This window comes from Procambarus clarkii, chromosome 84, assembly GCF_040958095.1.
Source record: "Procambarus clarkii isolate CNS0578487 chromosome 84, FALCON_Pclarkii_2.0, whole genome shotgun sequence".
Taxonomy (NCBI): Eukaryota; Metazoa; Arthropoda; class Malacostraca; order Decapoda; family Cambaridae; genus Procambarus; species Procambarus clarkii.
The window spans coordinates 15,941,452-15,964,044 of NC_091233.1; the positions used below are offsets into that span (position 1 = coordinate 15,941,452).

A 22,593-nucleotide genomic window follows, 5' to 3' on the forward strand; every position below is an offset into this window, starting at 1 on the left:
TGACAGTGAGAAGGGGTGGTTGACAGTGAGAGGTGGTGGTTGACAGTGAGAGGGGGTGGCTTATAGTGAAAGGGGTGGCTGACAGTGAGAGGGGTGGTTTACAGTGAGGGGGGTGGCTGACATGGGGAGGTATGACTGGCTGAGAGGGCTTGCCGACAGTGAGAGAGGTGGCTGAGATTGAGAGGGGTGGCTGACAGTGGGAGGGGGTTGCTGACAGAGAGAGGGGTGGCTGCCAGTGAGAGGGGTGGCTGACAGTGAGAGGGGGTGGCTGACAGGGAGAGGGGTGACTGACAGGGAGAGGGGTGACTGACAGTGAGAGGGGTGGCTGACAGGGAGAGGGGTGGCTGACAGGGAGAGGGGTGGCTGACAGTGAGAGGGGTGGCTGACAGGGAGAGGGGTGGCTGACAGTGAGAGGGGTGGCTGACAGTGAGAGGGGTGGCTGACAGGGAGAGGGGTGGCTGACAGGGAGAGGGGTGACTGACAGGGAGAGGGGTGGCTGACAGGGAGAGGGGTGGCTGACAGGGAGAGGGGTGGCTGACAGGGAGAGGGATGGCTGACAGTGAGAGGGGTGGCTGACAAGGAGAGGGGTGACTGACAGGGAGAGGGGTGACTGACAGGGAGAGGGGTGGCTGACAGGGAGAGGGGTGGCTGACAGGGAGAGGGGTGGCTGACAGTGAGAGGGGTGGCTGACAGTGAGAGGGGTGGCTGACAGGGAGATGGGTGGCTGACAAGGAGAGGGGTGACTGACAGGGAGAGGGGTGGCTGACAGGGAGAGGGGTGGCTGACAGGGAGGGAGGTGGCTGGCAGTGAGAGGAGTGGTTTAGAGTGAGAGGGGTGGCTGACAGAGAGAGGGGTGGCTGACAAGGGAAGAGGTGGCTGACAGTGAGAGGGGTGGCAGACAATGAGAGAGGGTGGTTGACAGTGAGAGTGGTGGTTGACAGTGAGAGGGGGTGGCTGACAATGAGAGGGGGTGGCTGACAATGAGAGGGGTGGCTGACAGTGAGAGGGGTACCTGACAGTGAAAGGGGTGGCTGATAGTGAGAGGGGTGGCTAATAGTGAGAGAGGTGGCTGATAGGGGAAGGGATGACTGACAGTGAGACGGGTTGCTGACAGTAAAAGGGGTGGCTGACAGTGAGAGGGGGTGGCTGACAGTGAGAAGGGTGGCTGAAAGTGAGAGGGGGTGGCTGACAGTGAGAAGGGTGGCTGACAGTGAGAGGGAGTGGCTGACGTTGAAAAGGGTGTCTGGCAGTGAGAGGGGGTGGCTGACAGTGAGAAGGGTGGCTGACAGTGAGAGGGGGGTGGCTGTTAGTGTGAGAGGTGGCTGACAATGAGAAGGGTGGCTGACAGTGAGAGGGGTTGCTGACAGTGAGAGGGGGTGGCTGACAGTGTGAGGGGGTGCTGACAGTGAGAGGGGTGGCTGACTGTGAGAGGGGTTGCTGACAGTGAGAGGGGTGGCTTGCAGTGAGAGGGGGTTGTTGACAGTGATAAGGGTGGTTGACAGTGAGAGTAGCTGGTTGACATTGAGAGGGGTGGTTGGCAGTAAAAGGGGGTGGCTGACAGTGTGAAAGGGGTGCTGACAGTGAGAGGGTGCTGATGTGAGAGGGTGGTTGACAGTGAGAGGGGTGGCTGACAGTGAGAGGGGTGGCTTGCAGTGAGGGGGTGGCTGACAGTGAGAGGGGGTGACTGACAGTGAGAGGGGGTGGCTGACAGTGAGAGGGGTGGCTGAAAGGGGAGAAGTGGCTGACAGTGAGAGGGGTGGCAGGCATTGAGAAGGGGTGGCTGACAGTGAGAGGGTGGCTGACAGTGAGGTTGGCTAACAAGGATGGGGTGGCTGACAGTTAGACGGGTTTGCTGACAGTGAGAGGGGTGAATGACAGGGGGAGGGGTGGCTGACAGTAAGCGGTGGCTGACAGTAAGAGGGGTAGCTGATAGTGAGAGAGGGTGGCTGACAGTGAGAGGGGTGGCTAGCTGTGAGAGGGGGTGGCTGACAGCAAGAGGGGTGGCTGGCAGTGAGAGGGGGTGGCTGGCAGCAAGAGGGGTGGCTGACAGTGAGAGGGGTGGTTGACAGTGAAGGGGGTGGTTGACAGTGGAGGGGGTGGCTTACAGTGAGAGGGGTGGCTGACAGTGAGAGGGGTGGTTGACAGTGGAGGGGTGGCTGACAGTGAAAGGGGTGGCTGACAATGAGAGGGGGTGGCTGACAGTGAGAGGGGTGGCTGACAGTGAGAGGGATGGTTGACAGTGAGAGGGGGTGGTTAACAGTGAGAGGGGGTGGCTTACAGTGAGAGGGGTGGCTGACAGTGAGAGGGGTGGTTGACAGTGGGAGGGGTGATGACAGTGAGAGGGGTGGCTGACAGTGAGGGGGTGGTTGACAGTGGGAGGGGTGGATGACAGTGAGAGGGGTGGCTGCAAGTGATATGGGTGATGACAGTAAGAGGGGTGGCTGATAGGTGGAGGGGTGACTGATTGCTGGAGGGTGGCTGACAGTGAAAGGGTGGCTGACAGTTAGAGGGGTGGCTGACAGTGAGAGGGGTGGCTGACAGCGAGAGGGTGGCTGACAGTGGGAGGGTGGCTGACAGTGAGAGGGGGTAGTTGACAATGAGAGGGGTGCTGACAGTGAGAGGGGTGTTGACAGTGAGACAGTTGCTGACAGTGAGAGAGGTGGCTGGCAGTGAAAGGAGTGGTTTAGAGTTAGAGGGGTGGCTGACAGAGAGAGGGGTGGCTGACAAGGGAAGAGTTGGCTGACAGTGAGAGGGGTGGAAGACAATGAGAGAGGGTGGTTGACAGTGAGAGTGGTGGTTGACAGTGAGAGAGGGTGGCTGACAATGAAAGGGGTGGCTGACAGTGAGAGGGGTGGCTGACTGTGAGAGGGGGTGGTTGACAGTGAGAGGGGTGGCTGACAGTGAGAGGGTGGCTTGCAGTGAGAGGGGGTGGCTGACAGTGAGAGGAGGTGACTGACAGTGAGAGGGGGTGGCTGACAGTGAGAGGGGTGGCTGAAAGGGGGAGAAGTGGCTGACAGTGAGAGGGGTGGCAGCATTGAGAAGGGGTGGCTGACAGTGATAGGGGATGGCTTACAGTGAAAGGGTGGCTGACAGTGAGGTTGGCTAACAAGGTTGGGGTGGCTGACAGTGAGAGGGTGGATGACAGGGGGAGGGTGGCTGACAGTAAGAGCGGTGGCTGACAGTGAGAGGGGTAGCTGATAGTGAGAGAGGTTGGCTGACAGTGAGAGGGGTGGCTGGCAGTGAGACGGGGTGGCTGACAGCAAGAGGGGTGGCTGGCAGTGAGAGGGGGTGGCTGACAGCAAGAGGGGTGGCTGACAGTGAGAGGGGTGGTTGACAGTGAGAGGGGGTGGTTGACAGTGAGAGGGGGTGGCTTACAGTGAGAGGGGTGGCTGACAGTGAGAGGGGTGGTTGACAGTGGGAGGGGTGGCTGACACTGAAAGGGGTGGCTGACCATGAGAGGGGGTGGCTGACAGTGAGAGGGGTGGCTGAAGTGAGAGGGGTGGTTGACAATGAGAGGGGGTGGTTGACAGTGAGAGGGGTGGCTTACAGTGATAGGGGTGGCTGACAGTGAGAGGGGTGGTTGACAGTGGGAGGGGTGGCTGACAGTGAAAGGGGTGGCTGACATGAGAGGGGGTGGCTGACAGTGAGAGGGGTGGCTGACAGTGAGAGGGGTGGTTGACAGTGAGAGGGGGTGGTTAACAGTGAGAGGGGGTGGCTTACAGTGAGAGGGGTGGCTGACAGTGAAAGGGGTGGTTGACAGTGGGAGGGGTGGATGACAGTGAGAGGGGTGGCTGCAAGTGATATGGGTGATTGACAGTAAGAGGGTGGCTGATAGGTGGAGGGGTGACTGATTGCTGGAGGGGTGGCTGACAGTGAAAGGGTGGTTGACAGTTAGAGGGTGGCTGACAGTGAGAGGGTGGCTGACAGCGAGAGGGGTGGCTGACAGTGGGAGGGGTGGCTGACAGTGAGAGGGGGTAGTTGACAATGAGAGGGGGTGGCTGACAGTGAGAAGGGTGGTTGCAGTGAGACGGGTTGATGACAGTGAGAGAGGTGGCTGGCTGAGAGGAGTGGTTTAGAGTTAGAGGGGTGGCTGACAGAGAGAGGGGTGGCTGACAAGGGAAGAGGTGGCTGACAGTGAGAGGGTGGTAGACAATGAGAGAGGTGGTTGACAGTGAGAGTGGTGGTTGACAGTGAGAGAGGGTGGCTGACAATGAAGGGGTGGCTGACAGTGAGAGGGGTGGCTGACTGTGAGAGGGGGTGGTTGACAGTGAGAGGGGTGGCTGACAGTGAGAGGGGTGGCTTGCAGTGAGAGTGGGTGCTGACAGTGCGAGGGGGTGACTGACAGTGAGAGGGGGTGGCTGACAGTGAGAGGGTGGCTGAAAGGGGGAGAAGTGGCTGCCAGTGAGAGGGTGGCAGGCATTGAGAAGGGGGGCTGACAGTGATAGGGGGTGGCTTACAGTGAGAGGGGTGGCTGACAGTGAGGTTGCTAACAAGGTTGGGTGGCTGACAGTTAGACGGGTTGCTGACAGTGAGAGGGGTGGATGACAGGGGGAGGGGTGGCTGACAGTAAGATCGGTGGCTGACAGTGAGAGGGGTAGCTGATAGTGAGAGATGGTGGCTGACAGTGAGAGGGGTGCCTGGCAGTGAGAGGGGGTGGCTGACAGCAAGAGGGGTGGCTGGCAGTGAGAGGGGTGGCTGACAGCAAGAGGGGTGGCTGAGAGTGAAAGAGGTGACTGACAGTGTGAGGGTGGCTGAAAGTGAGAGGGGTAGCTGACTGTGAGAGGGGGGTGGCTGACAGTGAGAGGGGTGACTGACAGTTAAGGTGGCTGACAGAATTGGGGTGACTGAAGTTAGACGGGTGGCTTACAGTGAGAGGGGGGCTGACAGTGAGAGGGGTGGCTGACAGTGAGAGGGGTGGCTGACAGTGAGAGGGGCGGCTGAAGTGAGAGGGGGTGACTGACAGTAAGAAGGGTGGTTGGCAGTGAGAGGGGTGGCTGACCGTGGGAGTGGCTGACAGTCAGATGGGTTGCTTACAGTGAAGGGGTGGCTGGCAGTGAGAGGGTGGCTGACAGTGAGAGGTGTGGCTGACAGTGAGAGGGGTGGCTGACAGGGGGAGGGGTGGCTGATAGTGAGAGGTGTGGCTGACAGTGAGAGGGGGTGGCTGACAAGGGAAGGGTGGCTGACAGTGAGAGGGGTGACTGACAGTGAGAGGGGGTGGCAGACAGTGAGAGGGGTAGCTGACAGTGAGAGGGAGTGGCTGACAGCGAGAGGGATTGGTTGACAGTGAGAGGGGGTGGCTTACAGTGTGAAGGGTGGCTGACAGTGAGAGGGGTGGCTTACAGTGAGGGGGTTGCTGACAGATGGGAGGTATGACTGGCGGTGACAGGGGTTGCTGACAGTGAGAGGGGGTGGCTGAGAGTGAGAAGGGTGGCTGACAGTGGGAGGGGGTGGCTGACAGTGGGAGGGGGTGCTGATAGTGAGAGGGGGTAGCTGACAGAGAGAGGGATGGCTGACAGGGAGAGGGGTGGCTGACAAGAGGAGGGGAGGCTGACGTGAGAGGGGGTGGCTGACAGTGAGAAGGGTGGCTGACAGTGAGAGGGGGTGCCAGACAGTGAGAGGTGTAGCTGACAGTGAGAGGGTGGATGACAGTGAGAGGGAGGTGACTGACAGTGAGAGGGGGTGGCTGATAGTGAGAGGGGGTGGCTGACAGTGAGAGGGGGTGACTGACAGTGAGAGGGGGTGACTGGCTGTGAAAGGGGTGGCTGACAGTGAGAAGGGGTGGTTGACAGTGAGTGAGAGGGGGTGGCTGATAGTGAGAGGGGGGTGGCTGACAGTGAGAGGGGGTGACTGACAGTGAGAGGGGTGACTGGCAGTGAAAGGGGTGGCTGACAGTGAGAAGGGTGGTTGACAGTGAGAGGTGGTGGTTGACAGTGAGAGGGGGTGGCTTATAGTGAAAGGGGTGGCTGGCAGTGAGAGGGGTGGTTTACAGTGAGGGGGTGGCTGACATGGGGAGGTATGACTGGCGGTGAGAGGGCTTGCCGACAGTGAGAGAGGTGGCTGAGATTGAGAGGGGTGGCTGACAGTGGGAGGGGTTGCTGACAGTGAGAGGGGTGGCTGCCAGTGAGAGGTGTGGCTGACAGTGAGAGGGGGTGGCTGACAGGGAGAGGGGTGACTGACAGGGAGAGGGTGACTGACAGTGAGAGGGGTGGCTGACAGGGAGAGGGGTGGCTGACAGGGAGAGGGGTGACTGACAGTGAGAGGGGTGGCTGACAGGGAGAGGGGTGGCTGACAGGGAGAGGGGTGGCTGACAGTGAGAGGGGTGGCTGACGAGGGAGAGGGGTGGCTGACAGTGAGAGGGGTGGCTGACAGTGAGAGGGGTGGCTGACAGGGAGAGGGGTGGCTGACAGGGAGAGGGGTGACTGACAGGGAGAGGGTTGGCTGACAGGGAGAGGGGTGGCTGACAGGGAGAGGGGTGGCTGACAGTGAGAGGGGTGGCTGACAGTGAGAGGGGTGGCTGACAATGAGAAGGGTGGCTGACAGTGAGAGGGGTTGCTGACAGTGAGAGGGGTGGCTGACAGTGTGAGGGGGGTGCTGACAGTGAGAGGGGTGGCTGACTGTGAGAGGGGTTGCTGACAGTGAGAGGGGTGGCTTGCAGTGAGAGGGGGTTGTTGACAGTGATAAGGTTGGTTGACAGTGAGAGTAGCTGGTTGACATTGAGAGGGGTGGGTTGGCAGTAAAAGGGGGTGGCTGACAGTGTGAAAGGGGTGCTGACAGTGAGAGGGGTGGCTGACTGTGAGAGGGGGTGGTTGACAGTGAGAGGGGTGGCTGACAGTGAGAGGGGTGGCTTGCAGTGAGAGGGGGTGGCTGACAGTGAGAGGGGGTGACTGACAGTGAGAGGGGGTGGCTGACAGTGAGAGGGGTGGCTGAAAGGGGGAGAAGTGGGCTGACAGTGAGAGGGGTGGCAGGCATTGAGAAGGGGTGGCTGACAGTGAGAGGGGTGGCTGACAGTGAGGTTGGCTAACAAGGGATGGGGTGGCTGACAGTTAGACGGGTTGCTGACAGTGAGAGGGGTGGATGACAGGGGAGGGGTGGCTGACAGTAAGAGCGGTGGCTGACAGTAAGAGGGGTAGCTGATAGTGAGAGAGGGTGGCTGACAGTGAGAGGGGTGGCTAGCTGTGAGAGGGGGTGGCTGACAGCAAGAGGGGTGGCTGGCAGTGAGAGGGGGTGGCTGGCAGCAAGAGGGGTGGCTGACAGTGAGAGGGGTGGTTGACAGTGAGAGGGGGTGGTTGACAGTGAGAGGGGGTGGCTTACAGTGAGAGGGGTGGCTGACAGTGAGAGGGGTGGTTGACAGTGGGAGGGGTGGCTGACAGTGAAAGGGGTGGCTGACCATGAGAGGGGGTGGCTGACAGTGAGAGGGGTGGCTGACAGTGAGAGGGATTGGTTGACAGTGAGAGGGGGTGGTTAACAGTGAGAGGGGGTGGCTTACAGTGAGAGGGGTGGCTGACAGTGAGAGGGGTGGTTGACAGTGGGAGGGGTGGATGACAGTGAGAGGGGTGGCTGACAGTGAGGGGGGTGGTTGACAGTGGGAGGGGTGGATGACAGTGAGAGGGGTGGCTGCAAGTGATATGGGTGATTGACAGTAAGAGGGGTGGCTGATAGGTGGAGGGGTGACTGATTGCTGGAGGGGTGGCTGACAGTGAAAGGGTGGCTGACAGTTAGAGGGGTGGCTGACAGTGAGAGGGGTGGCTGACAGCGAGAGGGGTGGCTGACAGTGGGAGGGGTGGCTGACAGGTGAGAGGGGGTAGTTGACAATGAGAGGGGGTGGCTGACAGTGAGAGGGGTGGTTGACAGTGAGACATGTTGCTGACAGTGAGAGAGGTGGCTGGCAGTGAAAGGAGTGGTTTAGAGTTAGAGGGGTGGCTGACAGAGAGAGGGGTGGCTGACAAGGGAAGAGTTGGCTGACAGTGAGAGGGGTGGAAGACAATGAGAGAGGGTGGTTGACAGTGAGAGTGGTGGTTGACAGTGAGAGAGGGTGGCTGACAAGGAAAGGGGTGGCTGACAGTGAGAGGGGTGGCTGACTGTGAGAGGGGTGGTTGACAGTGAGAGGGGTGGCTGACAGTGAGAGGGGTGGCTTGCAGTGAGAGGGGGTGGGCTGACAGTGAGAGGAGGTGACTGACAGTGAGAGGGGGGTGGCTGACAGTGAGAGGGGTGGCTGAAAGGGGGAGAAGTGGCTGACAGTGAGAGGGGTGGCAGGCATTGAGAAGGGGTGGCTGACAGTGATAGGGGATGGCTTACAGTGAAAGGGGTGGCTGACAGTGAGGTTGGCTAACAAGGTTGGGGTGGCTGACAGTGAGAGGGGTGGATGACAGGGGGAGGGGTGGCTGACAGTAAGAGCGGTGGCTGACAGTGAGGAGGGGTAGCTGATAGTGAGAGAGGTTGGCTGACAGTGAGAGGGGTGGCTAGCTGTGAGAGGGGGTGGCTGACAGCAAGAGGGGTGGCTGGCAGTGAGAGGGGGTGGCTGGCAGCAAGAGGGGTGGCTGACAGTGAGAGGGGTGGTTGACAGTGAGAGGGGGTGGTTGACAGTGAGAGGGGGTGGCTTACAGTGAGAGGGGTGACTGACAGTGAGAGGGTGGCTGACAGTGAGAGGGGGCGGCTGAAAGTGAGAGGGGGTGACTGACAGTAAGAAGGGTGGTTGGCAGTGAGAGGGGTGGCTGACAGTGGGAGTGGCTGACAGTCAGATGGGTTGCTTACAGTGAGAGGGGTGGCTGGCAGTGAGAGGGGTGGCTGACAGTGAGAGGTGTGGCTGACAGTGAGAGGGGTGGCTGACAGGGGGAGGGGTGGCTGATAGTGAGAGGTGTGGCTGACAGTGAGAGGGGTGGCTGACAAGGGGAAGGGTGGCTGACAGTGAGAGGGGTGACTGACAGTGAGAGGGGGGGGTGGCAGACAGTGAGAGGGGTAGCTGACAGTGAGAGGGAGTGGCTGACAGCGAGAGGGATTGGTTGACAGTGAGAGGGGGTGGCTTACAGTGTGAAGGGTGGCTGACAGTGAGAGGGGTGGCTTACAGTGAGGGGGTTGCTGACAGATGGGAGGTATGACTGGCGGTGAAAGGGGTTGCTGACAGTGAGAGGGGGTGGCTGAGAGTGAGAAGGGTGGCTGACAGTGGGAGGGGGTGGCTGACAGTGAGAGGGGGTGGCTGATAGTGAGAGGGGGTAGCTGACAGAGAGAGGGATGGCTGACAGTGGGAGGGATGGCTAAGAGTGAGAGGGGTGGCTGACAGTAAGAGGGGTGGCTGACAATGAGAGGGGGTGGTTGATAGTGAGAGGGGGTGGCTTATAGTGAGAGGGGGATGGCTGACAGTGAGAGGGGTTGGCTGAAAATGAGAGGGGGTGACTGACAGTGAGAGGGGTGACTGACAGTGAGAGGGGTGGCTGACAGGGAGAGGGGTGGCTGACAAGAGGAGGGGAGGCTGACAGTGAGAGGGGGTGGCTGACAGTGAGAAGGGTGGCTGACAGTGAGAGGGGGTGGCAGACAGTGAGAGGTGTAGCTGACAGTGAGAGGGGTGGATGACAGTGAGAGGGAGGTGACTGACAGTGAGAGGGGGTGGCTGATAGTGAGAGGGGGTGGCTGACAGTGAGAGGGGGTGACTGACAGTGAGAGGGGGTGACTGGCAGTGAGAGGGGGTGACTGGCAGTGAAAGGGGTGGCTGACAGTGAGAAGGGGTGGTTGACAGTGAGAGGTGGTGGTTGACAGTGAGAGGGGGTGGCTTATAGTGAAAGGGGTGGCTGACAGTGAGAGGGGTGGTTTACAGTGAGGGGGGTGGCTGACATGGGGAGGTATGACTGGCGTGAGAGGGCTTGCCGACAGTGAGAGAGGTGGCTGAGATTGAGAGGGGTGGCTGACAGTGGGAGGGGGTTGCTGACAGAGAGAGGGGTGGCTGCCAGTGAGAGGGGTGGCTGACAGTGAGAGGGGGTGGCTGACAGGGAGAGGGGTGACTGACAGGGAGAGGGTGACTGACAGTGAGAGGGGTGGCTGACAGGGAGAGGGGTGGCTGACAGGGAGAGGGGTGGCTGACAGTGAGAGGGGTGGCTGACAGGGAGAGGGGTGGCTGACAGTGAGAGGGGTGGCTGACAGTGAGAGGGGTGGCTGACAGGGAGAGGGGTGGCTGACAGGGAGAGGGGTGACTGACAGGGAGAGGGGTGGCTGACAGGGAGAGGGGTGGCTGACAGGGAGAGGGGTGGCTGACAGGGAGAGGGATGGCTGACAGTGAGAGGGGTGGCTGACAAGGAGAGGGGTGACTGACAGGGAGAGGGGTGACTGACAGGGAGAGGGGTGGCTGACAGGGAGAGGGTGGCTGACAGGGAGAGGGGTGGCTGACAGTGAGAGGGGTGGCTGACAGTGAGAGGGGTGGCTGACAGGGAGATGGGTGGCTGACAAGGAGAGGGGTGACTGACAGGGAGAGGGGTGGCTGACAGGGAGAGGGGTGGCTGACAGGGAGGGAGGTGGCTGGCAGTGAGAGGAGTGGTTTAGAGTGAGAGGGGTGGCTGACAGAGAGAGGGGTGGCTGACAAGGGAAGAGGTGGCTGACAGTGAGAGGGGTGGCAGACAATGAGAGAGGGTGGTTGACAGTGAGAGTGGTGGTTGACAGTGAGAGGGGGTGGCTGACAATGAGAGGGGGTGGCTGACAATGAGAGGGGTGGCTGACAGTGAGAGGGGTACCTGACAGTGAAAGGGGTGGCTGATAGTGAGAGGGGTGGCTAATAGTGAGAGAGGTGGCTGATAGGGGAAGGGATGACTGACAGTGAGACGGGTTGCTGACAGTAAAAGGGGTGGCTGACAGTGAGAGGGGGTGGCTGACAGTGAGAAGGGTGGCTGAAAGTGAGAGGGGGTGGCTGACAGTGAGAAGGGTGGCTGACAGTGAGAGGGAGTGGCTGACGTTGAAAAGGGTGTCTGGCAGTGAGAGGGGGTGGCTGACAGTGAGAAGGGTGGCTGACAGTGAGAGGGGGGTGGCTGTTAGTGTGAGAGGTGGCTGACAATGAGAAGGGTGGCTGACAGTGAGAGGGGTTGCTGACAGTGAGAGGGGGTGGCTGACAGTGTGAGGGGGGTGCTGACAGTGAGAGGGGTGGCTGACTGTGAGAGGGGTTGCTGACAGTGAGAGGGGTGGCTTGCAGTGAGAGGGGGTTGTTGACAGTGATAAGGGTGGTTGACAGTGAGAGTAGCTGGTTGACATTGAGAGGGGTGGTTGGCAGTAAAAGGGGGTGGCTGACAGTGTGAAAGGGGTGCTGACAGTGAGAGGGGTGGCTGACTGTGAGAGGGGGTGGTTGACAGTGAGAGGGGTGGCTGACAGTGAGAGGGGTGGCTTGCAGTGAGAGGGGGTGGCTGACAGTGAGAGGGGGTGACTGACAGTGAGAGGGGGTGGCTGACAGTGAGAGGGGTGGCTGAAAGGGGGAGAAGTGGCTGACAGTGAGAGGGGTGGCAGGCATTGAGAAGGGGTGGCTGACAGTGAGAGGGGTGGCTGACAGTGAGGTTGGCTAACAAGGATGGGGTGGCTGACAGTTAGACGGGTTGCTGACAGTGAGAGGGGTGAATGACAGGGGGAGGGGTGGCTGACAGTAAGAGCGGTGGCTGACAGTAAGAGGGGTAGCTGATAGTGAGAGAGGGTGGCTGACAGTGAGAGGGGTGGCTAGCTGTGAGAGGGGGTGGCTGACAGCAAGAGGGGTGGCTGGCAGTGAGAGGGGGTGGCTGGCAGCAAGAGGGGTGGCTGACAGTGAGAGGGGTGGTTGACAGTGAGAGGGGGTGGTTGACAGTGAGAGGGGGTGGCTTACAGTGAGAGGGGTGGCTGACAGTGAGAGGGGTGGTTGACAGTGGGAGGGGTGGCTGACAGTGAAAGGGGTGGCTGACAATGAGAGGGGGTGGCTGACAGTGAGAGGGGTGGCTGACAGTGAGAGGGATGGTTGACAGTGAGAGGGGGTGGTTAACAGTGAGAGGGGGTGGCTTACAGTGAGAGGGGTGGCTGACAGTGAGAGGGGTGGTTGACAGTGGGAGGGGTGGATGACAGTGAGAGGGGTGGCTGACAGTGAGGGGGGTGGTTGACAGTGGGAGGGGTGGATGACAGTGAGAGGGGTGGCTGCAAGTGATATGGGTGATTGACAGTAAGAGGGGTGGCTGATAGGTGGAGGGGTGACTGATTGCTGGAGGGGTGGCTGACAGTGAAAGGGTGGCTGACAGTTAGAGGGGTGGCTGACAGTGAGAGGGGTGGCTGACAGCGAGAGGGGTGGCTGACAGTGGGAGGGGTGGCTGACAGTGAGAGGGGGTAGTTGACAATGAGAGGGGGTGGCTGACAGTGAGAGGGGTGGTTGACAGTGAGACATGTTGCTGACAGTGAGAGAGGTGGCTGGCAGTGAAAGGAGTGGTTTAGAGTTAGAGGGGTGGCTGACAGAGAGAGGGGTGGCTGACAAGGGAAGAGTTGGCTGACAGTGAGAGGGGTGGAAGACAATGAGAGAGGGTGGTTGACAGTGAGAGTGGTGGTTGACAGTGAGAGAGGGTGGCTGACAATGAAAGGGGTGGCTGACAGTGAGAGGGGTGGCTGACTGTGAGAGGGGGTGGTTGACAGTGAGAGGGGTGGCTGACAGTGAGAGGGGTGGCTTGCAGTGAGAGGGGGTGGCTGACAGTGAGAGGAGGTGACTGACAGTGAGAGGGGGTGGCTGACAGTGAGAGGGGTGGCTGAAAGGGGGAGAAGTGGCTGACAGTGAGAGGGGTGGCAGGCATTGAGAAGGGGTGGCTGACAGTGATAGGGGATGGCTTACAGTGAAAGGGGTGGCTGACAGTGAGGTTGGCTAACAAGGTTGGGGTGGCTGACAGTGAGAGGGGTGGATGACAGGGGGAGGGGTGGCTGACAGTAAGAGCGGTGGCTGACAGTGAGAGGGGTAGCTGATAGTGAGAGAGGTTGGCTGACAGTGAGAGGGGTGGCTGGCAGTGAGACGGGGTGGCTGACAGCAAGAGGGGTGGCTGGCAGTGAGAGGGGGTGGCTGACAGCAAGAGGGGTGGCTGACAGTGAGAGGGGTGGTTGACAGTGAGAGGGGGTGGTTGACAGTGAGAGGGGGTGGCTTACAGTGAGAGGGGTGGCTGACAGTGAGAGGGGTGGTTGACAGTGGGAGGGGTGGCTGACACTGAAAGGGGTGGCTGACCATGAGAGGGGGTGGCTGACAGTGAGAGGGGTGGCTGACAGTGAGAGGGGGTGGTTGACAATGAGAGGGGGTGGTTGACAGTGAGAGGGGGTGGCTTACAGTGATAGGGGTGGCTGACAGTGAGAGGGGTGGTTGACAGTGGGAGGGGTGGCTGACAGTGAAAGGGGTGGCTGACCATGAGAGGGGGTGGCTGACAGTGAGAGGGGTGGCTGACAGTGAGAGGGGTGGTTGACAGTGAGAGGGGGTGGTTAACAGTGAGAGGGGGTGGCTTACAGTGAGAGGGGTGGCTGACAGTGAAAGGGGTGGTTGACAGTGGGAGGGGTGGATGACAGTGAGAGGGGTGGCTGCAAGTGATATGGGTGATTGACAGTAAGAGGGGTGGCTGATAGGTGGAGGGGTGACTGATTGCTGGAGGGGTGGCTGACAGTGAAAGGGTGGTTGACAGTTAGAGGGGTGGCTGACAGTGAGAGGGGTGGCTGACAGCGAGAGGGGTGGCTGACAGTGGGAGGGGTGGCTGACAGTGAGAGGGGGTAGTTGACAATGAGAGGGGGTGGCTGACAGTGAGAAGGGTGGTTGACAGTGAGACGGGTTGATGACAGTGAGAGAGGTGGCTGGCAGTGAGAGGAGTGGTTTAGAGTTAGAGGGGTGGCTGACAGAGAGAGGGGTGGCTGACAAGGGAAGAGGTGGCTGACAGTGAGAGGGGTGGTAGACAATGAGAGAGGGTGGTTGACAGTGAGAGTGGTGGTTGACAGTGAGAGAGGGTGGCTGACAATGAAAGGGGTGGCTGACAGTGAGAGGGGTGGCTGACTGTGAGATGGGGTGGTTGACAGTGAGAGGGGTGGCTGACAGTGAGAGGGGTGGCTTGCAGTGAGAGTGGGTGGCTGACAGTGCGAGGGGGTGACTGACAGTGAGAGGGGGTGGCTGACAGTGAGAGGGGTGGCTGAAAGGGGGAGAAGTGGCTGCCAGTGAGAGGGGTGGCAGGCATTGAGAAGGGGTGGCTGACAGTGATAGGGGGTGGCTTACAGTGAGAGGGGTGGCTGACAGTGAGGTTGGCTAACAAGGTTGGGGTGGCTGACAGTTAGACGGGTTGCTGACAGTGAGAGGGGTGGATGACAGGGGGAGGGGTGGCTGACAGTAAGATCGGTGGCTGACAGTGAGAGGGGTAGCTGATAGTGAGAGATGGTGGCTGACAGTGAGAGGGGTGCCTGGCAGTGAGAGGGGGTGGCTGACAGCAAGAGGGGTGGCTGGCAGTGAGAGGGGGTGGCTGACAGCAAGAGGGGTGGCTGAGAGTGAAAGAGGTGACTGACAGTGTGAGGGGTGGCTGAAAGTGAGAGGGGTAGCTGACTGTGAGAGGGGGGTGGCTGACAGTGAGAGGGGTGACTGACAGTTAAGGTGGCTGACAGAATTGGGGTGACTGACAGTTAGACGGGTGGCTTACAGTGAGAGGGGTGGCTGACAGTGAGAGGGGTGGCTGACAGTGAGAGGGGTGGCTGACAGTGAGAGGGGGCGGCTGAAAGTGAGAGGGGGTGACTGACAGTAAGAAGGGTGGTTGGCAGTGAGAGGGGTGGCTGACCGTGGGAGTGGCTGACAGTCAGATGGGTTGCTTACAGTGAGAGGGGTGGCTGGCAGTGAGAGGGGTGGCTGACAGTGAGAGGTGTGGCTGACAGTGAGAGGGGTGGCTGACAGGGGGAGGGGTGGCTGATAGTGAGAGGTGTGGCTGACAGTGAGAGGGGGTGGCTGACAAGGGGAAGGGTGGCTGACAGTGAGAGGGGTGACTGACAGTGAGAGGGGGGTGGCAGACAGTGAGAGGGGTAGCTGACAGTGAGAGGGAGTGGCTGACAGCGAGAGGGATTGGTTGACAGTGAGAGGGGGTGGCTTACAGTGTGAAGGGTGGCTGACAGTGAGAGGGGTGGCTTACAGTGAGGGGGTTGCTGACAGATGGGAGGTATGACTGGCGGTGACAGGGGTTGCTGACAGTGAGAGGGGGTGGCTGAGAGTGAGAAGGGTGGCTGACAGTGGGAGGGGGTGGCTGACAGTGGGAGGGGGTGCTGATAGTGAGAGGGGGTAGCTGACAGAGAGAGGGATGGCTGACAGGGAGAGGGGTGGCTGACAAGAGGAGGGGAGGCTGACAGTGAGAGGGGGTGGCTGACAGTGAGAAGGGTGGCTGACAGTGAGAGGGGGTGCCAGACAGTGAGAGGTGTAGCTGACAGTGAGAGGGGTGGATGACAGTGAGAGGGAGGTGACTGACAGTGAGAGGGGGTGGCTGATAGTGAGAGGGGGTGGCTGACAGTGAGAGGGGGTGACTGACAGTGAGAGGGGGGTGACTGGCTGTGAAAGGGGTGGCTGACAGTGAGAAGGGGTGGTTGACAGTGAGTGAGAGGGGGTGGCTGATAGTGAGAGGGGGTGGCTGACAGTGAGAGGGGGTGACTGACAGTGAGAGGGGGTGACTGGCAGTGAAAGGGGTGGCTGACAGTGAGAAGGGGTGGTTGACAGTGAGAGGTGGTGGTTGACAGTGAGAGGGGGTGGCTTATAGTGAAAGGGGTGGCTGGCAGTGAGAGGGGTGGTTTACAGTGAGGGGGTGGCTGACATGGGGAGGTATGACTGGCGGTGAGAGGGCTTGCCGACAGTGAGAGAGGTGGCTGAGATTGAGAGGGGTGGCTGACAGTGGGAGGGGGTTGCTGACAGTGAGAGGGGTGGCTGCCAGTGAGAGGTGTGGCTGACAGTGAGAGGGGGTGGCTGACAGGGAGAGGGGTGACTGACAGGGAGAGGGGTGACTGACAGTGAGAGGGGTGGCTGACAGGGAGAGGGGTGGCTGACAGGGAGAGGGGTGACTGACAGTGAGAGGGGTGGCTGACAGGGAGAGGGGTGGCTGACAGGGAGAGGGGTGGCTGACAGTGAGAGGGGTGGCTGACAGGGAGAGGGGTGGCTGACAGTGAGAGGGGTGGCTGACAGTGAGAGGGGTGGCTGACAGGGAGAGGGGTGGCTGACAGGGAGAGGGGTGACTGACAGGGAGAGGGGTGGCTGACAGGGAGAGGGGTGGCTGACAGGGAGAGGGGTGGCTGACAGTGAGAGGGGTGGCTGACAGTGAGAGGGGTGGCTGACAATGAGAAGGGTGGCTGACAGTGAGAGGGGTTGCTGACAGTGAGAGGGGGTGGCTGACAGTGTGAGGGGGGTGCTGACAGTGAGAGGGGTGGCTGACTGTGAGAGGGGTTGCTGACAGTGAGAGGGGTGGCTTGCAGTGAGAGGGGGTTGTTGACAGTGATAAGGGTGGTTGACAGTGAGAGTAGCTGGTTGACATTGAGAGGGGTGGTTGGCAGTAAAAGGGGGTGGCTGACAGTGTGAAAGGGGTGCTGACAGTGAGAGGGGTGGCTGACTGTGAGAGGGGGTGGTTGACAGTGAGAGGGGTGGCTGACAGTGAGAGGGGTGGCTTGCAGTGAGAGGGGGTGGCTGACAGTGAGAGGGGGTGACTGACAGTGAGAGGGGGTGGCTGACAGTGAGAGGGGTGGCTGAAAGGGGGAGAAGTGGCTGACAGTGAGAGGGGTGGCAGGCATTGAGAAGGGGTGGCTGACAGTGAGAGGGGTGGCTGACAGTGAGGTTGGCTAACAAGGATGGGGTGGCTGACAGTTAGACGGGTTGCTGACAGTGAGAGGGGTGGATGACAGGGGAGGGGTGGCTGACAGTAAGAGCGGTGGCTGACAGTAAGAGGGGTAGCTGATAGTGAGAGAGGGTGGCTGACAGTGAGAGGGGTGGCTAGCTGTGAGAGGGGGTGGCTGACAGCAAGAGGGGTGGCTGGCAGTGAGAGGGGGTGGCTGGCAGCAAGAGGGGTGGCTGACAGTGAGAGGGGTGGTTGACAGTGAGAGGGGGTGGTTGACAGTGAGAGGGGGTGGCTTACAGTGAGAGGGGTGGCTGACAGTGAGAGGGGTGGTTGACAGTGGGAGGGGTGGCTGACAGTGAAAGGGGTGGCTGACCATGAGAGGGGGTGGCTGACAGTGAGAGGGGTGGCTGACAGTGAGAGGGATGGTTGACAGTGAGAGGGGGTGGTTAACAGTGAGAGGGGGTGGCTTACAGTGAGAGGGGTGGCTGACAGTGAGAGGGGTGGTTGACAGTGGGAGGGGTGGATGACAGTGAGAGGGGTGGCTGACAGTGAGGGGGGTGGTTGACAGTGGGAGGGGTGGATGACAGTGAGAGGGGTGGCTGCAAGTGATATGGGTGATTGACAGTAAGAGGGGTGGCTGATAGGTGGAGGGGTGACTGATTGCTGGAGGGGTGGCTGACAGTGAAAGGGTGGCTGACAGTTTGAGGGGTGGCTGACAGTGAGAGGGGTGGCTGACAGCGAGAGGGGTGGCTGACAGTGGGAGGGGTGGCTGACAGTGAGAGGGGGTAGTTGACAATGAGAGGGGGTGGCTGACAGTGAGAAGGGTGGTTGACAGTGAGACGGGTTGCTGACAGTGAGAGAGGTGGCTGGCAGTGAGAGGAGTGGTTTAGAGTTAGAGGGGTGGCTGACAGAGAGAGGGGTGGCTGACAAGGGAAGAGGTGGCTGACAGTGAGAGGGGTGGCAGACAATGAGAGAGGGTGGTTGACAGTGAGAGTGGTGGTTGACAGTGAGAGAGGGTGGCTGACAATGAAAGGGGTGGCTGACAGTGAGAGGGGTGGCTGACTGTGAGAGGGGGTGGTTGACAGTGAGAGGGGTGGCTGACAGTGAGAGGGGTGGCTTGCAGTGAGAGTGGGTGGCTGACAGTGCGAGGGGGTGACTGACAGTGAGAGGGGGTGGCTGACAGTGAGAGGGGTGGCTGAAAGGGGGAGAAGTGGCTGCCAGTGAGAGGGGTGACAGGCATTGAGAAGGGGTGGCTGACAGTGATAGGGGGTGGCTTACAGTGAGAGGGGTGGCTGACAGTGAGGTTGGCTAACAAGGTTGGGGTGGCTGACAGTTAGACGGGTTGCTGACAGTGAGAGGGGTGGATGACAGGGGGAGGGGTGGCTGACAGTAAGAGCGGTGGCTGACAGTGAGAGGGGTAGCTGATAGTGAGAGATGGTGGCTGACAGTGAGAGGGGTGCCTGGCAGTGAGAGGGGGTGGCTGACAGCAAGAGGGGTGGCTGGCAGTGAGAGGGGGTGGCTGACAGCAAGAGGGGTGGCTGAGAGTGAAAGAGGTGACTGACAGTGTGAGGGGTGGCTGAAAGTGAGAGGGGTAGCTGACTGTGAGAGGGGGGTGGCTGACAGTGAGAGGGGTGACTGACAGTTAAGGTGGCTGACAGAATTGGGGTGACTGACAGTTAGACGGGTGGCTTACAGTGAGAGGGGTGGCTGACAGTGAGAGGGGTGGCTGACAGTGAGAGGGGTGGCTGACAGTGAGAGGGGGCGGCTGAAAGTGAGAGGGGGTGACTGACAGTAAGAAGGGTGGTTGGCAGTGAGAGGGGTGGCTGACAGTGGGAGTGGCTGACAGTCAGATGGGTTGCTTACAGTGAGAGGGGTGGCTGGCAGTGAGAGGGGTGGCTGACAGTGAGAGGTGTGGCTGACAGTGAGAGGGGTGGCTGACAGGGGGAGGGGTGGCTGATAGTGAGAGGTGTGGCTGACAGTGAGAGGGGGTGGCTGACAAGGGGAAGGGTGGCTGACAGTGAGAGGGGTGACTGACAGTGAGAGGGGGGTGGCAGACAGTGAGAGGGGTAGCTGACAGTGAGAGGGAGTGGCTGACAGCGAGAGGGATTGGTTGACAGTGAGAGGGGGTGGCTTACAGTGTGAAGGGTGGCTGACAGTGAGAGGGGTGGCTTACAGTGAGGGGGTTCCTGACAGATGGGAGGTATGACTGGCGGTGACAGGGGTTGCTGACAGTGAGAGGGGGTGGCTGAGAGTGAGAAGGGTGGCTGACAGTGGGAGGGGGTGGCTGACAGTGGGAGGGGGTGGCTGATAGTGAGAGGGGGTAGCTGACAGAGAGAGGGATGGCTGACAGTGGGAGGGATGGCTAAGAGTGAGAGGGGTGGCTGACAGTAAGAGGGGCGGCTGACAATGAGAGGGGGTGGTTGATAGTGAGAGGGGGTGGCTTATAGTGAGAGTGGGATGGCTGACAGTGAGAGGGGTTGGCTGAAATGAGAGGGGGTGACTGACAGTGAGAGGGGGTGACTGACAGTGAGAGGGGTGGCTGACAGTGAGAGGGGTGGCTGACAGGGAGAGGGGTGGCTGACAAGAGGAGGGGAGGCTGACAGTGAGAGGGGGTGGCTGACAGTGAGAAGGGTGGCTGACAGTGAGAGGGGGTGGCAGACAGTGAGAGGTGTAGCTGACAGTGAGAAGGGTGGATGACAGTGAGAGGGAGGTGACTGACAGTGAGAGGGGGTGGCTGATAGTGAGAGGGGGTGGCTGACAGTGAGAGGGGGGTGACTGGCAGTGAAAGGGGTGGCTGACAGTGAGAAGGGGTGGTTGACAGTGAGAGGTGGTGGTTGACAGTGAGAGGGGGTGGCTTATAGTGAAAGGGGTGGCTGGCAGTGAGAGGGGTGGTTTACAGTGAGGGGGGTGGCTGACATGGGGAGGTATGACTGGCGGTGAGAGGGCTTGCCGACAGTGAGAGAGGTGGCTGAGATTGAGAGGGGTGGCTGACAGTGGGAGGGGGTTGCTGACAGTGAGAGGGGTGGCTGCCAGTGAGAGGGGTGGCTGACAGTGAGAGGGGGTGGCTGACAGGGAGAGGGGTGACTGACAGGGAGAGGGGTGACTGACAGTGAGAGGGGTGGCTGACAGGGAGAGGGGTGGCTGACAGGGAGAGGGGTGACTGACAGTGAGAGGGGTGGCTGACAGGGAGAGGGGTGGCTGACAGGGAGAGGGGTGGCTGACAGTGAGAGGGGTGGCTGACAGGGAGAGGGGTGGCTGACAGTGAGAGGGGTGGCTGACAGTGAGAGGGGTGGCTGACAGGGAGAGGGGTGGCTGACAGGGAGAGGGGTGGCTGACAGGGAGAGGGGTGGCTGACAGGGAGAGGGGTGGCTGACAGTGAGAGGGGTGGCTGACAGTGAGAGGGGTGGCTGACAGGGAGATGGGTGGCTGACAAGGAGAGGGGTGACTGACAGGGAGAGGGGTGGCTGACAGGGAGAGGGGTGGCTGACAGGGAGAGGGGTGGCTGACAGGGAGAGGGGTGACTGACAGTGAGAGGGGTGGCTGACAGTGAGAGGGGTGGCTGACAAGGAGAGTGTGTAGCTGGCAGGAAGTGGCACCACAGAGGGCGGAGGGGAAGGAAACATTTTGGGGTGGATCTAGTGTTGGTCGGGGAGGGGATGGTGTGTGGGAGTCGATCTCTCGCTGCCAAAACACTGGCAATTTAACTAATATTTACCTCTCTCTCTCTCTCTCTCTCTCTCTCTCTCTCTCTCTCTCTCTCTCTCTCTCTCTCTCTCTCTCTCTCTCTCCTCTCTCTCTCTCTCTCTCTCTCTCTCTCTCTCTCTCTCTCTCTCTCTCTCTCTCTCTCTCTCTCTCTCTCTCTCTCTCTCTCTCTCTCTCTCTCTCTCTCTCTCTCTCTCTCTCTCTCTCTCTCTCTCTCTCTCTCTCTCTCTCTCTCTCTCTCTCTCTCTCTCTCTCTCTCTCTCTCTCTCTCTCTCTCTCTCTCTCTCTCTCTCTCTCTCTCTCTCTCTCTCTCTCTCTTCTCTCTCTCTCTCTCTCTCTCTCTCTCTCTCTCTCTCTCTCTCTCTCTCTCTCTCTCTCTCTCTCTCTCTCTCTCTCTCTCTCTCTCTCTCTCTCTCTCTCTCTCTCTCTCTCTCTCTCTCTCTCTCTCTCTCTCTCTCCTCTCTCTCTCTCTCTCTCTCTCTCTCTCTCTCTCTCTCTCTCTCTCTCTCTCTCTCTCTCTCTCTCTCTCTCTCTCTCTCTCTCTCTCTCTCTCTCTCTCTCTCTCCTCTCTCTCTCTCTCTCTCTCTCTCTCTCTCTCTCTCTCTCTCTCTCTCTCTCTCTCTCTCTCTCTCTCTCTCTCTCTCTCTCTCTCTCTCTCTCTCTCTCTCTCTCTCTCTCTCTCTCTCTCTCTCTCTCTCTCTCTCTCTCTCTCTCTCTCTCTCTCTCTCTCTCTCTCTCTCTCTCTCTCTCTCTCTCTCTCTCTCTCTCTCTCTCTCTCTCTCTCTCTCTCTCTCTCTCTCTCTCTCTCTCTCTCTCTCTCCTCTCTCTCTCTCTCTCTCTCTCTCTCTCTCTCTCTCTCTCTCTCTCTCTCTCTCTCTCTCTCTCTCTCTCTCTCTCTCTCTCTCTCTCTCTCTCTCTCTCTCTCTCTCTCTCTCTCTCTCTCTCTCTCTCTCTCTCTCTCTCTCTCTCTCTCTCTCTCTCTCTCTCTCTCTCTCTCTCTCTCTCTCTCTCTCTCTCTCTCTCTCTCTCTCTCTCTCTCTCTCTCTCTCTCTCTCTCTCTCTCTCTCTCTCTCTCTCTCTCTCTCTCTCTCTCTCTCTCTCTCTCCCCTTGTTATATATTACCCATTTCCTAGCTACTTATCACTCGTGTCATTGCACAATCGTCGTACTACAACATACTCCCAGTAGTGGCATATTATACTCCCTTCATGTTTAATTATCACTCTGGCAACCATGTCTGGGAGCACATATCCATGGCTGCTTGCCGCGCCGCTACCAACACCACACAGTATTTTATACTAAAACTGCTCTACTTTTCTAAGTTCAGTCATTTCTTTGTCTGTCTCTTTGATTGTCACTTCACTAGGTATTCACCGACATTGTCGCTCATTATAACTATCCTCCATTCATTGTAACTCCCTAACTCGACACCAAACGTCACGATGTTTCGGAACAAGGATGTTCTCCACCTGTGTCTCCGTTGCAACTGTGGCAACAGGGTGAGCTTATCAGTAGAGTGTGTCAGTTGGGTGAGATTGTAAGTAGTGTGTGTCACTTGGATGAGTTTATCAGTAGTGTGTCAAGAGGATAAGAGTATCAGAAAGGTCAGTATGTTAACAAGGTGATCGAGTCTGCTAATGTGCCACCAGTGTTAGTAAGTCAGCCAGGTGAGTATATCCACCAGGTAAGTATGTCAACCAGATGAGAATGTCAGCCAGGTGAGTATATTAGCCAGGTGAGTATGTGAGCCAGGTGAGTATGTGGGCCAGGTGAGTATGTCAACCAGGTGAGTATGTCAGCCAGGAGAGTATGTCAACCAGGTGAGTATGTCAACCAGGTGAGTATGTCAACCAGGTGAGTATGTCAGTCAGGTGAGTATGTGAGCCAGGTGAGTATGTGAGCCAGGTGAGTATGTGAGCCAGGTGAGTATGTGAGCCAGGTGAGTATGTCAACCAGGTGAGTATGTTAGCCAGATGAATATGTCAGCCAGGTGAGTATGTGAGCCAGGTGAGTATGTTAGCCAGGTGAGTATGTCAGCCAGGTGAGTATGTGAGCCAGGTGAGTATGTCAACCAGGTGAGTATGTCAGCCAGGTGAGTATGTCAGTCAGGTGA

At 59.2% G+C, this 22,593-nt stretch overlaps 1 protein-coding gene across 3 annotated transcripts in view; it reads right to left on the bottom strand.

The window, feature by feature from the left end:
• LOC123774864 (UPF0696 protein C11orf68 homolog) overlaps positions 1-21,968 on the bottom strand; it is a 113,678-nt gene extending 91,710 nt beyond the window's left edge. The window contains exon 1 of one of the 3 annotated variants that reach the window (XM_045769530.2): positions 21,950-21,968. The gene's annotated coding sequence lies outside the window, so the exon portion shown is untranslated. The other 2 variants (XM_069316577.1, XM_069316576.1) reach the window with 2 other exon arrangements.
• Between the last annotated feature and the right edge of the window lie 625 nt (positions 21,969-22,593).